This window comes from Anomaloglossus baeobatrachus, chromosome 4 (genome assembly GCF_048569485.1).
Source record: "Anomaloglossus baeobatrachus isolate aAnoBae1 chromosome 4, aAnoBae1.hap1, whole genome shotgun sequence".
Classification (NCBI taxonomy): Eukaryota; Metazoa; Chordata; class Amphibia; order Anura; family Aromobatidae; genus Anomaloglossus; species Anomaloglossus baeobatrachus.
In genome coordinates this window covers 20,906,735-20,922,123 of record NC_134356.1, presented here as the reverse complement: position 1 = coordinate 20,922,123, position 15,389 = coordinate 20,906,735, and the positions used below count along the sequence as shown (strand labels likewise).

Here is a 15,389-nt window from a genome sequence, read left to right as displayed (position 1 = left end):
AAATTTTAACTTGGAAGAATTTGGAAATTTTAGATTTGAAGTAGAATTTTTGAGATTTTAGAATTGGAGGAAAATTTTGAGATTTTAAATTTGGAGGAGAATTTTGAGATTTTAGATTTGGAGGAGAATTTTGGAGATTTTAGATTGGAAGAGAATTTGAAGATTTTAGATTTGGAGGATAATTTCAAGATTTTAGATTTAACGGAGAATTTGAAAATTTTAGATTTGGAGGAGAATTTACATATTTTAGATTTGAAGGAGAATTTGGAGATTTTAGATTTGGAGAATTTAGAGATTTTAGATTTGAAGGAGAATTTGGATATTTTAAATTTGGAGAATTTGGAGATTTTAAACTTGGAGATTTTAGATTTGGAGAGGAATTTGTAAATTTTAAATTTGAAGAATTTGGAAATTTTAGATTTGAAGAAGAATTTTTGAGATTTTAGAATTGGAGGAGAATTTGGAGATTTTAGATTTGGAGGAAAATTTAGAAATTTTAGATTTGGAGGAGAATTTGGAGATTTTAGATTGGAAGAGAATTTGGAGATTTTAGATGTGGAGGATAATTTCAAGATTATAGATTTAAAGGAGAATTTGGACATTTTAGATTTGGAGGACAATTTAGAGATTTTAGATTTGAAGGAAAATTTGGAGATTTTAGATTTGGAGAAGAATTTGTAAATTTTAAATTTGAAGAATTTAGACATTTTAGATTTGAAGGAGAATTTTTGAGATTTTAGAATTGGAGGAGAATGTGGGGATTTTAGTTTTAGAGTAGAATTTAGATTTGGAGGAGAATTTGAAGATTTTAGATTTGAAGAAGAATTTGCAGATTTTAGATTTGGAGAATAATTTGTAGATTTTAAATTTGAAAACGAATTTGGATATTTTAGATTTGGAAGATCTTTTTTTTATTTTAGATTTGGAGAAGGATCTAATATTGGAGGAGAATTTGGAGATTTTAAATTTGAAGAAGAATTTAGAGACTTGGAGGAGAATTTGGAGAGTTTCTCCTCAGTTTCTGCTCCAAAAAACTCCTCGTAAACATCTGTGTACACTGGTATCTGCGTGATAAGCAGGTTGAAATTGCGGCAGCAAGTTTTGAGTAAGAGGACGGGTACATTTTCGTAACAGTTGGGGAAGTGGCACAGAGAACAGACATGAGTGATGTAAATCTATGTAATATTAATTAACTTTCTCAACCTGCACACTCACATTACCCACATCTAATTCGGTTACCAGCGGATCCATTGTACAATCAGGCGGCTGCAGACATGAAAAAACGAAGATCAGTGGGTTGTTTTAATTATAATCTGGTGTCAAAAATCGCTGCCTGAGAAAGGAATTGCTCTTAAGAGACCATCTGTGATATTACATCTCAGCCATATGAGCATGAAAGCAGTTTAATCATCCGGCCGCTTCTCGGCTCATCTCCTTTATCTCATATGCAAAAAAAAAAAATTTTGACCAAGAAAATGAATCTGGAGGAACTTAGTATCCCTGGCAGGGGGCAACGAAATGTAGGTCTTCATTGTATTTACCTGGAGCACTCGGATCCTCCGCATTGTCCCGCAGGTACATGATTTATGCATGCCATGCAGATTCAGGGAGATCGTCAGTAATAAGACCGCCCTCCCTCCCTCCATCCATCCTACGTCTTGCTGTTACCATTTTAATATTCTCAGACCCAACACGGTTTGATAGATTCTTCAGTCTTGATTGTCCCATAAAAAGTATGTGAACCTTTAATTAAAAAAAAAGCAAAAAAAGGGTGTCATTAGCTTTTATATGATTTTATAAAATAAAAAATTCACTAATTTGTACAGTAGCTGCCGACAGTCCAAAATTTGCTGGTACTAGCCCGACTTTTCAGTTACAATCCTGGAAATTATAGGACTGCCCTGACCCAAAAGTGGAAGTGGAAGTCACCCACATCTTAATGTTAGCTACCCATTAATGATTAGTGATTAGTACTTAGTACTTGTAACTAGTGATGAGTGAGCACTGCCATGCTCGGGTACTTGGTACTTGTAACTAGTGATGAGTGAGCACTACCATGCTCGGGTGCTCAGCACTCGTAACTAGTGATGAGCGAGCACTACCATGCTCGGGTGCTCGATACTCATAACTAGTGATGAGCGAGCACTACCATGCTCGGATGCTCGTTAGTGGTAACTAGTGATAAGCGGCCACTACCATGCTCAGGTAGTCAGTACTAGTAACTAGTGATGAGTGGGCACTACCATGCTCGGGTGCTCAGTACTCGTAACTAGTGATGAGTGAGCACTACCATGCAGGTTTTTTGAGCTCTATATCAAGAAAAAAGAAACCTCAAAAAGAGAGTAGGAATGCATTAGCACTTAATTGTTAAAAAAATGAACATTCCCTTTAAGAGTGAAATTGACCATAGCATTGTTATGAGTGTGACATCACGTTGAGAAGAGCTGTGTCTTTTTCCAGCCACTCAAGAAGATGTAAGAAAGAGGCTGATTACACGAGAGCATCCGAGCCGCTATTAGTAATTGATCATACACTTAGTATCTAGACGTCTCCAATTAACACATAATTAACTCTGCCTTAATTATACCAAATACAGGCAAATATGGATCGCTCAGACAACCTGACCCGCGCATCGCTCATGAAGATGAGGCTATAATGGTTTCTTCAGGCTATCTTTTCATGTCCTAATGCATTCACAGCAGATTATTAGTGGATAATTACTCCGTCTATATGATGGTGGCTCATAATATAAACCTCTGTCATCGTCACTGATAATAAATCCAATGAATGCTGAGCACCAACCAAGCTACAAACCATCAAATTGTCACCTTAAATTATAGGCCAAGAGGAGTATCTCTATCACAGAGAGACAAAGAGTCAGGACTCTCAAAACCTCTATTAAGTCCATTAACTTCCAATGTGTACTCCTTTTACAAGGGTTTGATGACCACCTGATGAAGGTTTCTCATGGGCCAACATCATGACATGACAAGTCCACACCATTCCATTCTCTCTCTGGCAGGCATCTCATTTGTCTGCTGAGCATCCTGACCTTCTACAAGTCTCCAGTTTGGCCAGCCCTGACCTCAACTTGTCTCCACCAAGTCTAACCTCTACTGGTCTGACTATATCTACTGATTTCTGGCTTGTCTCAGAAACAAGTCCTGGTGTCATCTGCTTAGTTTCATGCCACGTATTGTCAATGGAGACAACTCCTGGAGGAAGCGACCAGGTGATTCCCTGGAGCACTGTCCATATCCTTGTATAAGGGTTTGGTGACCTCACTCTTGGGTTTAGTCCCAAGCCAAATCCATTGGAAATCAGTGGGTAAGGTTCATGACAAGAGTGCTATAATTCTTCTCAAGTACAATGACCAACTAACTCAAAAATATGCTTACCAGTGCCTGTGTGGGATGTACATGGATAAGTGAATAATGACCAACACGCATATTCGGACCATGCTTCTCCATGACCCATTCTCTTACCTTTGTCTGTTTACATGTTGGAGATTTAAAAGACCCCACTTTGTCTGGAGACCTTGTATGCTTTGAGGGACTTGGAATCTATGTCCTACTTCACCAAATCCCACAGCTTGTGAGTCCATAAGGAGCAAGAAAAAGAAGACTGATTTATGTCTATATTTTATACAAATAAGGGCACCATGTTGGGAACATGGGTTATGCCGCATTGTCTAATAACTAGGACTCGAATTTAGGTTGGTGGCTACCCAAAGATGAATTTAGGATTCCCCTTAGCCTGGGTGTTTGATATGACTCAACTTTTGGTTGGTGGCCACAAAGAGATGAATTTAGGATTCCTCTTTGCCTGGGTGTTTGACATCAGTGCTATCTGTACAACCATGATTGTGAGTGACACTTTCTGGTCTTTCCCAGAATTGGGATTTCCTACTTCAGGATCTCGGTTGGAGTTAGTGTATAACTTGAGGTACAGAATAGAATCGAAAGAAGGTAGATGTGGAAGAAGAGAGCAGGTACGAGGAATGTCTGTTGGACTTGGTTGCTCTTGAGACTAATCAATAGCTCTTAGGGTGCTCAAAATGGTTTCTGTAACTTGACTATTTCCCAAACACAGCTTGGTAATGTTGAAATGGGTCACCAGGATTGAATGTTGTCTAGTGATCACCGTGATCTGATGTCCTAGCCAGGGACCAGTTGTCTAGATATGCTATAAAAGGGAGGACAACTCTGTCCCACTGACATTGGGTCACCAAGGGCATCTCTCTACAGGGATCAAGTCTCTTTATTTTCAATTTGGAGGTCTGACTCCCCCAAAGTTCATAATTCTAGAAGAATAACTCAACAATGTGTTTAGGTAGAGTTACTTCTATAAGATGTCTATAGGGTAAAGACTCAACTGATGAAATCGAATGGCAGCTGTGAAATATCACATGACGCCATCAGGACCATGCAGTGATGATTCGAGAAGCCGTAAAAAGAGTTATATTGGATCTGTCACCGTTGACCTTCTAATCCGAGATGGCAAGCATAAAACCAACCTGTAATTGTTTTTCAACACCGCCTCACCCCACACGTTCTCTTTAATTGGCTTACCAAATCAATTGGACAGGCTGGTGATATGAAACTTCCAACAGGGAGAAGTATGGGGGAAATCAGCATGAACAGAAGTGCCGGCGTCTGCTTAGACCGCAGCCCTCGGCCATTCTGCACGGATTTAATAAATACATATATCTCGCGATGAAAACTATTATGTGGAAATGCTGTCTAGTCGATGCAATATATCTTATTCTCAAGACCTATCCCTGGGCGCTTGTTGTCTTCAAAGCTCAGTGTCTCGGAGACTGTGGATCCTAGTAGAGAAGATAGCCGCGGGGCACCAAGTCGTGCAAGTTTATGTATCCACAGATAGTAAACCATAATTTGCTAAGAAAACTGGACAACGGCTTCGGTTGTAGCGGTGAAATAGGTTGTTTGCCGTGAAAAACGTGTAGCTTCTTCTTTTTGGGATCGTCTTTTACTCTTCCTTTATAGAGTTGTAGCTGCTTATTATTTATTTGATGGTTGCTGAAATTTTGTTAGGACGCTTTGGGATTTTTGTAAACACTTTTGGCAAATTGGGCATGAACATCAGCTTAAAAATGGGAAATTTCTTTTTGATTAAGACAGTTTTAGAAGTGGGACTTGAAAGTCCTTATTTTACAAACCAAGATAAATATGAGGAATGGGGAAAAACTTTAATGGGAAAATTCCACAAAAATTGATTATTTCTTATTATTATCATGATTCCTATGTGCAGAACATTTTGTATTGTTCTGCTTTGATCTCCTGCAGAGCCGGTATATGTTTCTCATGGTGCAGAGCGTTTTTTTCATGTATACGGATGTATAAGGTTCAGGGAGCAGATAGAGATATGATCAGGAAGAGGTCCGAGGTCAGAAGCCGAGAGGTAACGTATAAGATTCAGGGAGCAGACAGAAATGTGGTCAGGAAGAGGTCCGAGGTCAGAAGCTGAGAGGTAATGTATAAGGTTCAGGAGGCAGACAGACATGGTCAGGAAGAGGTCAAGGTCAGAAGCCGGCAGATAATGTATAAGGTTTAGGGAGCAGACAAAGACGGGGTCAGAAAGTGGTCTGAGGTCAGAACCATGGAGGTAACGTATAAGGTTCAGGGAACAGACAGAGACGTGGTCAGGAAGAGGTCCGAGGTCAGAATCCGGCAGGTAACATAAAAGGTTCAAGCAGCAGACAAAGACGTGGTCAGGAAGAGGTCCGACATCAGAAGCCAGGAGGTAACATATAAGGTTCAGGGAGCAGACAGAGGCATGGTCAGGAAAAGGTTCGAGGTCAGAAGCCGGGAAGTAACGTATAAGGTTCAGGGAGCAGATAGAGACGTGGTCAGGAAGGGTCCGAGGTCAAAATCCGGCAGGTAACATATAAGGTTCAGGGAGCAGAAAGAGACATGGTCAGGAAGAGGTCCGAGGTCAGAATCCGGCAGGTAACATATATGGTTCAGGCAGCAGACAAAGACATGGTCAGGAGGAGGTCCGACATCAGAAGCCAGGAGGTAACATATAAGGTTCAGGGAGCAGACAGAGACATGGTCAGGAAAAGGTTCGAGGTCAGAAGCCGGGAAGTAACGTATAAGTTTCAGGGAGCAGATAGAGACATGGTCAGGAAGGTTCCGAGGTCAAAATCCGGCAGGTAACATATAAGGCTCAGGCAGCAGACAAAGACGTGGTCAGGAAGAGGTCCGACGTCAGAAGCCAGGACGTAACATATAAGGGTCAGCGGGAAGACAGAGACGGGGTCAGGATGAGGTCTGAGGTCAGAAGCCGGGAGGTAACGTATAAGGTTCAGGGAGCAGACAGAGACGTGGTCAGGAAGAGGTCCAAGGTGATAAGCCAAGATCAGAATACTTACACCACACAGGAACCGAGAGCACACTGAGCAACCAGGAATTACAACTGGCGAGGTTCAAACAGAGCAAGCCCAGTAAAGAAACAGAGCAATCACCAGGAACGAGGTGCATCTGTGAAGGCACCTCCAAAAACCAGCGTGGACCGTAGTCCTGAAAGACAAACTGTCAGCAAGTGCACAAGACTCATAGCAGAGTATTCCAAATGCAAAATGCTCCGCACAGCAGAGCCGTGACACATTTCTTACCTAGCATAAAGGAAACAAAAAACAACAAATTAAAATGGAATATTTTGAAACCAAAACTTTTCGACTAATTAAAACTTTTGAATACAAGTTCAACCTTATTATTTTTTTTTTTTTTTCAGAATCTGAAAAATTCCGGGAGTCCCTAATAATATTCTCTGCTCTCCCCTTAAAAAGGAAAATGTCAAAATGATCTGCAAAGAAGATTTTGATCAGAGGGAAAAGGGAGAGACGAGAATCAATTTGTAAGACTTTGTAGTCAGCGAGGGAGCCGGGCTCCGGCTTTTGAATTGCATGTGTATATTTAAAAATGACTGTGTTCATAACTCAGGGAGACAGGCCTTGTTTTACGGTTCGCTCCTGGGGGACGACGAAGCAAATGCTCGACCGGATTTACGGGAGCGAGGCTCCGAATGATGGTTTATTTTGATCTTTGCCAGCCTTGCGCAGCCTAGTCAGCGGCTAGTGGGTCTTCCCCTGTGGACGAGAAGATGAAGGATTCTACAGCACGTCTCATTAACTTGCTACATGAAACGCCGTCTTTATTATAGGCTTTCACACTGACCTAGCCCTGAGATTTAAGAAACTGCATTGATGTTCTAATAAAATGAGCGCGTCCACCCGTAAAATACTCTGAATACTTATTTAACTGCTAAAAATCCTTGGAACTTATATTGCACTTTATCTAATATTAATTACCTAAATGGAAGTTATAGGGGTGGGCTCATCAAAAGTATTCAGGGGCGCACAGAGAAATCACGGGGCCCCAGAGCAGAAGCTCCAATTGAGCCCCACCACCCTCCAAAAAAATATATATATTTCATAAGGTCACAGAAGAGCAGATCTCACAACTTTGCAGCCCTTACAAAGTAAATTGCCTTGTATTGAAGCCCTTTCATTGTCCCCATAAAGTATGATGCCTATAAAAGAGCCCCCTCAAACACACTATGATACCCCCACAGTAAAGTCCTAAACATGCACACTATGAAGACCCAACACAGTATGATTCCCCAACTGTGCAGTCACTCTCCATAGAGCATAATGGTTCCCACACCTCTCCACACAGTATGATGGTCCCAAGACAACACTACACACAGTATGATGACCCCAAGACAACCCTTCACACAGTGTGATGACCCCAAGACAACCCTCCACACAGTATGATGACCCCAAGACAACCCTCCACACAGTATAATGACCCCAAGACAACTCTTCACACAGTATGATGACCCCAAGACAACCTTCCACACACTGTGATGACCCCAAGACAACCCTGCACACAGTATGATGGCTCCAACACAACCCTCCACACAGTATGATGGCTCCAATACAACCCTTCACACATTATGATGACCCCAGGACAACCCTCCACACAGTATTATAACCCCAAGACAACCTTCCACACACTGTAATGACCCGAAGACAACCCTCCACACAGTATGATGGCTCCAAGACAACCCTCCACACAGTATGATGGCTCCTACACAACCCTCCACACTGTATGTTGACCCCAAGATAACCCTTCACACAGTATGATGACCCCAAGACAACCCTTCACACAGTATGATGACCCCAAAACAACCTTCCACACAGTATAACCCCAAGACAGCCTTCCACACACTGTGATGACCGCAAGACAACCCTCCACACAGTATGATGACCCCAAGACAACCCTATACACAGTATGATGACCCCAAGACTAGAGATGAGCGAACCGGCCGTGGTTCGGCTCGAGTTCGGTTCGCCGAACCGAGGTCTGGTTCGCGTTCGGTTCGGCGAACCACTCGAACCGCATAGGAAACAATGGGAGGCAATCACAAACACATAAAAACACCTAGAAAACAGCCTCAAAGGTGTCCAAAAGGTGATAAACAACTCACAACACAATACAAACACTTGGGAAAGTGACAAGGACATATACTCATGCGAAAACAAAACAGCGTTACAAGGAAAAAGAGGAGGAGACACAGATATAGGCATGGCACGCCTTTCTAAAATGATGTAAAACACCGCAAGGTGACTCCAAGCGGAGTCTCCCTTTTTTCCAAAAATTGGGCCCCACACACACCCCTTCAGTGGCAGCACTTGTGCCCCAGTTGTACACTTCACATAGATTTGCATCAAGCACATTCCAAATCCACAAGCATTTACTCTCCCCAGGATGACACAGGGGTAGTAAATTCCTGGTGGATCCATGACTTGTTCATTTTGATGAATGTTAGTCTGTCCACATTGTCACTGGACAGACGCGTGCACTTATCTGTCAGCACACACCCAGCAGCACTGAAGACACGTTCAGAGACAACGCTGGCAGCTGGACACGACAAGATCTCCAAGGCGTAACTGGAGAGCTCTGGCCATTTTTCAAGATTTGAAGCCCAAAATGAGCAAGGCTCCAGTTGCAAAGTCATGGCATCGATGTTCATTTGGAGATACTCCACCTCTGCATCTCGTTGGCCCAGGCTATACGTCATGACGTATTGCATACCTCCCAACTTTTGAAGAAAGGAAAGAGGGACAAAGTAAGCGGCGACATTTGACCACGCCCCTAGCCACACCCCTAGCCACACCCATTTAGCAGTAAGGGTCATTCAGCAGATGCCCCAGACTGTTCATTCATATTCATAGCAGCCAGAATTTTCTTATATTTCTGTGTCACTATATGACATTGCTTATTTGTGCCTATAAGGCCGTGTTCACATGTTGTATAAAATTCTGTTTCTTTTTATTTCTGTCTGCACCAAACTACACAATAACTATTTCCTCTGATTGTTCCATTTTCTGCCTTTTCTCCATTATTTAATGTGTTTTTGGTTCAGATGTAAATCTGCGTTTTTAAGTGGTTTTATTGTACTGAGAAGCTTTTTCCTGCATTTTTTGAAACTCCACATAGAAACCTCCAGAGAAAAAAAAAACAAAACTGCAGAGTTCAGTGACGTCGTCTCATGGAATCACATCCACTTTACTTGGATAATTAAACACAGCGGAATAAATGTGCAAAAAAACAGCAGAAAAAAATGCAGCATTTACACTACATGTGAACACGGACTAAATGTCCAAGCAAAGTGGATGAGAGGTAATGAAATCTCCGCCCCTTTTATGTCTGAAGATGCCGCTGAACTGTGCGGATTTGGTGTTTTTTTCTTTATAATCTTCAGGATTCACATCTGCCCCAAACATGTATCAAATAAGGGGACAATGCATAAAAAATACCGCAAACACGCAATAATAAGAGAAGATTGTTATTGCGCTCATGGTGCGGACACCTGCAGATAAAATGCAGTATTTCTGATATGTGTGAACACGGCCTCAGTGATACATTTTTCTTACATTTTTTATGGGTTTTAACAAAGAAAAATAATAAATTGCGTAATTTTTTTCCCGCCATTTACCGATCCCCATCAATAATCTGATCGCTGTCTTCTTCGGGTCATTACGATTACAGGGACACCAAATATGTCCATGTTATTGTCGCGGGCGGAGGAGGGGACGCTGCGCTCTCCCACTGCTCGGGTCCGGCTGCTGCTGCTGCTGCTGCTGCTCGGTGGTGGCTCGAGCGGTGGGCCGGATCCCGGGGACTCGAGCGGCGTTCCTCGCCCGTGAGTGAAAAGGGGAATTGATGGTGGGGATTTGGTTATTGTCCGTGACGCCACCCACGGTTGTGGTGAGATTGGTGACACCACCGCTGCTCTGGACGGGGATCCCGGGAGCAGTGACAGGGAGCAGCTTTGATGTTAGTTCTCCCCTCCGTGGGTAGGGGGGGTTGGTTGTCCCGGGGCCCGGTGATGGGGTAGGGATGAATGGCAGGCGGGTTACGGGGCCTGGTGAGGTGCAGGGTCGCGGGGGCAGCGCTGTGCCGCACGGCACGGTGGTACTCACTCAGCCAATGATAAGGACACAGTTCTCGGTAAAACACACGGCTGGATGGACGGGTCCCACAGACGGCTGCGGTGTTGTTTCTCCCGGCAGGTTGATGGTGATTGCCTTTCCCTGCACCTATGTAGTGTAACGGTTCCAATGGGTTCCCACCGGTAACCCGCTCCCCAGCTTGAAGGTTGCCGAAGGAGCCCCTTTTGCCCGCAGGCTCTGGCCCTGGGAACTTTAGCCTTGTTGGTGACTGTGTTTCCCTCTCTCGGTTGGACTGTTGCCTTCTGTCGGGACTTGGCTGCTGGGAAACCCAGGAGGTTCCCTTCGCTAACGGATTTGGCAAATTCACGGCGACTCCTAGCCTTGCCGGGTTCCGTAAGCCCCTGCCGGATGGTGCTGGCTTCTCTTTGCGTACCGGTCCGGTACCGCCGGGCCACCGCCCGTCCACGGTCCTTACGGTTAGCTCCAATAGGCCACTCCTGCAGACGGTCACCACCGTCTGCCAACCTTGCTGATCCGTCCGGGCCACACACCCGGACCAACTTCAGTCTGCTCTACTACCACTTTCCTCCTTCCACTTTCACTTCCAAACTGATCTCTCTACTTTTCCCGCCTCCAGGACTGTGAACTCCTTGGTGGACAGGGCCAACCGCCTGGCCCACCCCCTGGTGTGATCATCAGCCCCTGGAGGGAGGCAACAAGGGTTTTTGTCTGACTTTGGTGTGCCTGACCGGGAGTGTGGGGTGTGTTGGTGTTGTTCTCTGTGGCTCCTGGCTTGTCCAGGGCGCCACATTATTTGCTGATTTGTGATGTTTATTACTTTATATAAAAGTGTAATATTACATTATTCTACTTTTTTTTATTATTTTTAGTAATTTTATTGAAAGAAAAAAAACCCCCTCTTTTCCTTTCTCTATAGAATACAGGAGATAGAGACGCTGCTCTGTACAATGCTGTGTCCTGTATAATCTGCTGTGTAATCAGAGGCTCCATTGTAGGTTCATTCATATAAAATCCTCTGTCTGATGTCATCAATTCCTAGTGGCTCAACAGCTAGAGCAGCTAGGAAAGCTAGGAGGCTGCTGGAGACATGTTTGAAAGTTGCTGGTTCAAATCTAAGTTGGTGAAAATAAAAAATGTATTTTGTAATTTTTCCACATTTCTTTATAGTAGTTTTTTGGGTACAAATGAATCTGACTCTTTCCTTCACCTACAAATAGATGCAGTATCTATCTATCTATCTATCTGTCTGTCTATCTATCTATCTATCTATGTATCTGTCCGTCTATCTATCTATCCATGTATCTATCTATCTATCTATCTATCCATGTATCTATCTATCTATCCATCTATCTATCCATCTATCTATTATATATCTATCATGTATCTATCCATATCAGTGGCGTAACTAGAGTTGGATGGGCCCCGGTGCAAAGTTTAGACCTGGGCCCCCCCTCCACATACACAGACACTTGGGGTAAGGCATACCTCCCAACTTTTAAAGAAGGAAAAGAAGGATAAAGTTTGCGGCGCGCGTATCGCGCCGCGGCAAATTTTTAGGCCACGCCCCCTAACCACACCCATTTCACAGTCACGCCCATATCCACTCCCCATCCACACCCATTCAGCATGGACACGCAGGCAGCCGGCGGGCCTCCAGCATGGACACGCAGGCAGCCGGCGGGCCTCCAGCATGGACACGCAGGCAGCCGGCGGGCCTCCAGCATGGACACGCAGGCAGCCGGCGGGCCTCCAGCATGGACACGCAGGGAGCCACAGTGAGGCGGCCGGTCGCCCACACAGTGAGGTGGCCGGTCGCCTTCACAGACAGGCGGCAGGGGGGCGCCCGCACAGACAGGCGGCAGGGGGGCACCCGCACAGACAGGCGGCAGGGGGGCGCCCGCACAGACAGGCGGCCGGGGGGCGCCCACACAGACAGGCAGCCGGGGGGCGCCCGCACAGACAGGCGGCCGGGGGGCGCCCGCACAGAAAGGCGGCCGGCCGACCGCACAGACAGGCGGCCGGCCGACCGCACAGAGAGGCTCCGGCCGGGGGTGAGGGGGGGGGAGGGAGGGAAATCAGCGCTGGGGAGATTTTACTGTACCAGCAGCAGCACAGGCAGCGCTCCTCTCTGTTATGCCACGTCTACTGGGATGGTAGGAGGGAAAAGCAGGGAGGCGGAGAGAGAGTGGGTGGGCGGAGCCCGGGAGCCGGCCGTCCCGATCGTGGCAACGGGACAAACAACGTAAAGCGTGAAAGTCCCGCTGTATCCGGGACGGTTGGGAGGTATGGGGTAAGGGATAATGACACTGACACTCGGGGTACAGGATAATGACGCTGACACTTGGCTCTCACCCACAGCACCCTGAAATCCCTCTATCAGCACCCAGCTTTCCTATGTTCTGATATTTATCTTGTCCTCAGCACCCAGCTTTCCCATATCAGAGCATGAGAAAGCTGGGTGCTGAGAGATGTATATCAGAACATGGGAAAGCTGGGTGCTGAGAGATGTATATCAGAACATGGGAAAGCTGGGTGCTGAGAGATGTATATCAGAACATGGGAAAGCTGGGTGCTGAGAGATGTATAGCAGAGCATGGGAAAGTTGGCTGCTGAGGGAAAGAGCCTTTTTCCCTCAGCACAAAACATTTCCATCCCATACTTGTATCTTTGTCCCCCCTGTATAAAGTTCTCAAAATACTATAACAGCCCCCACATAGCCTTCCAAATAATTGTATAAAGGGTCTCACATAACCCTTCATATATTAGAATGCAGATACATAGCCCTCCATATATTATAATGCACCCCCATAATCCTCCATGTATAAAGTAGCCCTTCAATTATAATGCATTTCCCATAGTTCTCCATGTATTAAAATTCACCCCATAGTTCTCCATATATTATACTGCACCACATAGTCCTCCATGTTTTATAATGCACTTCCATAGTCCATGTATAAGGTAGCCTCCATAGTCCTCCATATATTATAATGCAGCCCCCATAGTCCTATATGTATTATAATCCAGCCCCATCAATTTTCATATTGTATTATGCAGCCCCATACTCCTCCATGTATAATGTACCCCTAGTCCATGTATAAGGTGTCCTTCATGTTTTTTATGCAGTCCCATAGACCTCCATGTGTCATGCAGCCAGCCACCCCAGGGCCTCCATGTGTCATGCAGCCAGGCCCCTCCATGGCCTCCATGTGTCATGCAGCCAGGCCCTCAGGCCTCCATGTCATGCAGCCAGGACCCTCCAGGCATCCATGTGTAATGCAGCCAGGCCCCTCCAGGGCCTCCATGTGTCATGCAGCCAGGCCCTCAGGCCTCCATGTCATGCAGCCAGGACCCTCCAGGCATCCATGTGTAATGCAGCCAGGCCCCTCCAGGCCTCCATGTGTCATGCAGCCAGGCCCCTCCAGGCCTCCATGTGTCATGCAGCCAGGCCCCTCCAGGCCTCCATGTGTCATGCAGCCAGGCCCCTCCAGGCCTCCATGTGTCATGCAGCCAGGCCCCTCCAGGCCTCCATGTGTCATGCAGCCAGGCCCCTCCAGGCCTCCATGTGTCATGCAGCCAGCCACCCCAGGGCCTCCATGTGTCATGCAGCCAGCCACCCCAGGCCCTCCATGTGTCATGCAGCCAGGCCCCCAGGCCTCCATGTCATGCAGCCAGGACCCTCCAGGCCTCCATGTCATGCAGCCAGGCCCCTCCAGGCCTCCATGTGTCATGCAGCAAGGCCCCTCCAGGCCTCCATGTGTCATGCAGCAAGGCCCCTCCAGGCCTCCATGTGTCATGCAGCCAGGCTCCTCCAGGCCTCCATGTGTCATGCAGCAAGGCCCCTCCAGGCCTCCATGTGTCATGCAGCAAGGCCCCTCCAGGCCTCCATGTGTCATGGAGCCAGCAAAATAAAAAAACAAGTACCTCTCTTCTCCTTTTGACCCCTGCAACCACGGTAGTTATGACCCTGCCCCCATATGTCACACACACTGCTCCCCATACAGCCTGCACCCCCCATAGCACACACACTACACCCCCATATCTCACACACCCTGCTCCCCATACAGCCTGCACCCCCCATAGCACACACACTACACCCCCATATGTCACACACCCTGCCCCACATATCTCACCCTGCCTGTACCCCAACTTACCCCTCTCAAACACTCTGCACCCCTTCACATCCTTCTGTCACAGTCTGCAGCCCTCATATGCCACTCACCCTGCACTCCCCTCCCCCTCGTGCCCCCTCTTTTCTCATTACCAGTCATCATGTGTCCATGTCTCCTTCAGGAATCCGTATCTTCTGATGCTTTCTGCCCGGCCTCCTGTGTCTCCTCCCACACACTCACATGGGCGTGACATCATCGCAGGTCCTGGAAGGATGGATTTCGTCTGCTGTGCAGGAGCGCTTCTGCTCTGCCGCAGCTCAGAAACGCCTGGTGGGTCTCTCCAGGTCAGGGGGCCCCTCTGCCCCCTGCTGACACCGGGCCCCCTGACTCAAAGGCCGGCCCCCTGGCGGTCGCGTAGTCGGCCACTACACAGCGCATCTCCTCTGTTACAGAGAGGAGCCGGCTGTGCAGAGCGGCTGCCGGGCCCCTAAAACCCTGCAGGCCCGGTCGCAGTGGCGACCGCTGCGACCGCGGTCGTTACGCCCCTGATCCATATGTCTATTTATCTATCATGTATGTATTATCTGTCATGTGTATATACACACACACACACACACACACATATATATCTCTCTACCATCCATCCCTCTATCATTCATCCATCTTTGCAGCTAAATAATCTGCTTTTGCTTTGTCTCCTGCACTATAAAGGTTAAGATTACCAAATCCTCCCATGGTTTTCAATATGGGCATTGGCTCAGAGGTAGAGCTGC

At 46.4% G+C, this 15,389-nt stretch overlaps 1 long non-coding RNA gene across 3 annotated transcripts in view; it reads right to left on the bottom strand.

Moving 5' to 3' along the window:
* Positions 1-1,469: 1,469 nt before the first annotated feature.
* Positions 1,470-15,389, bottom strand: part of LOC142302696 (uncharacterized) — a 138,156-nt gene continuing 124,236 nt past the window's right edge. The window contains exon 4 of one of the 3 annotated variants that reach the window (XR_012752965.1): positions 1,470-1,743. This is a non-coding gene — a long non-coding RNA (uncharacterized LOC142302696). The other 2 variants (XR_012752967.1, XR_012752968.1) reach the window with 2 other exon arrangements.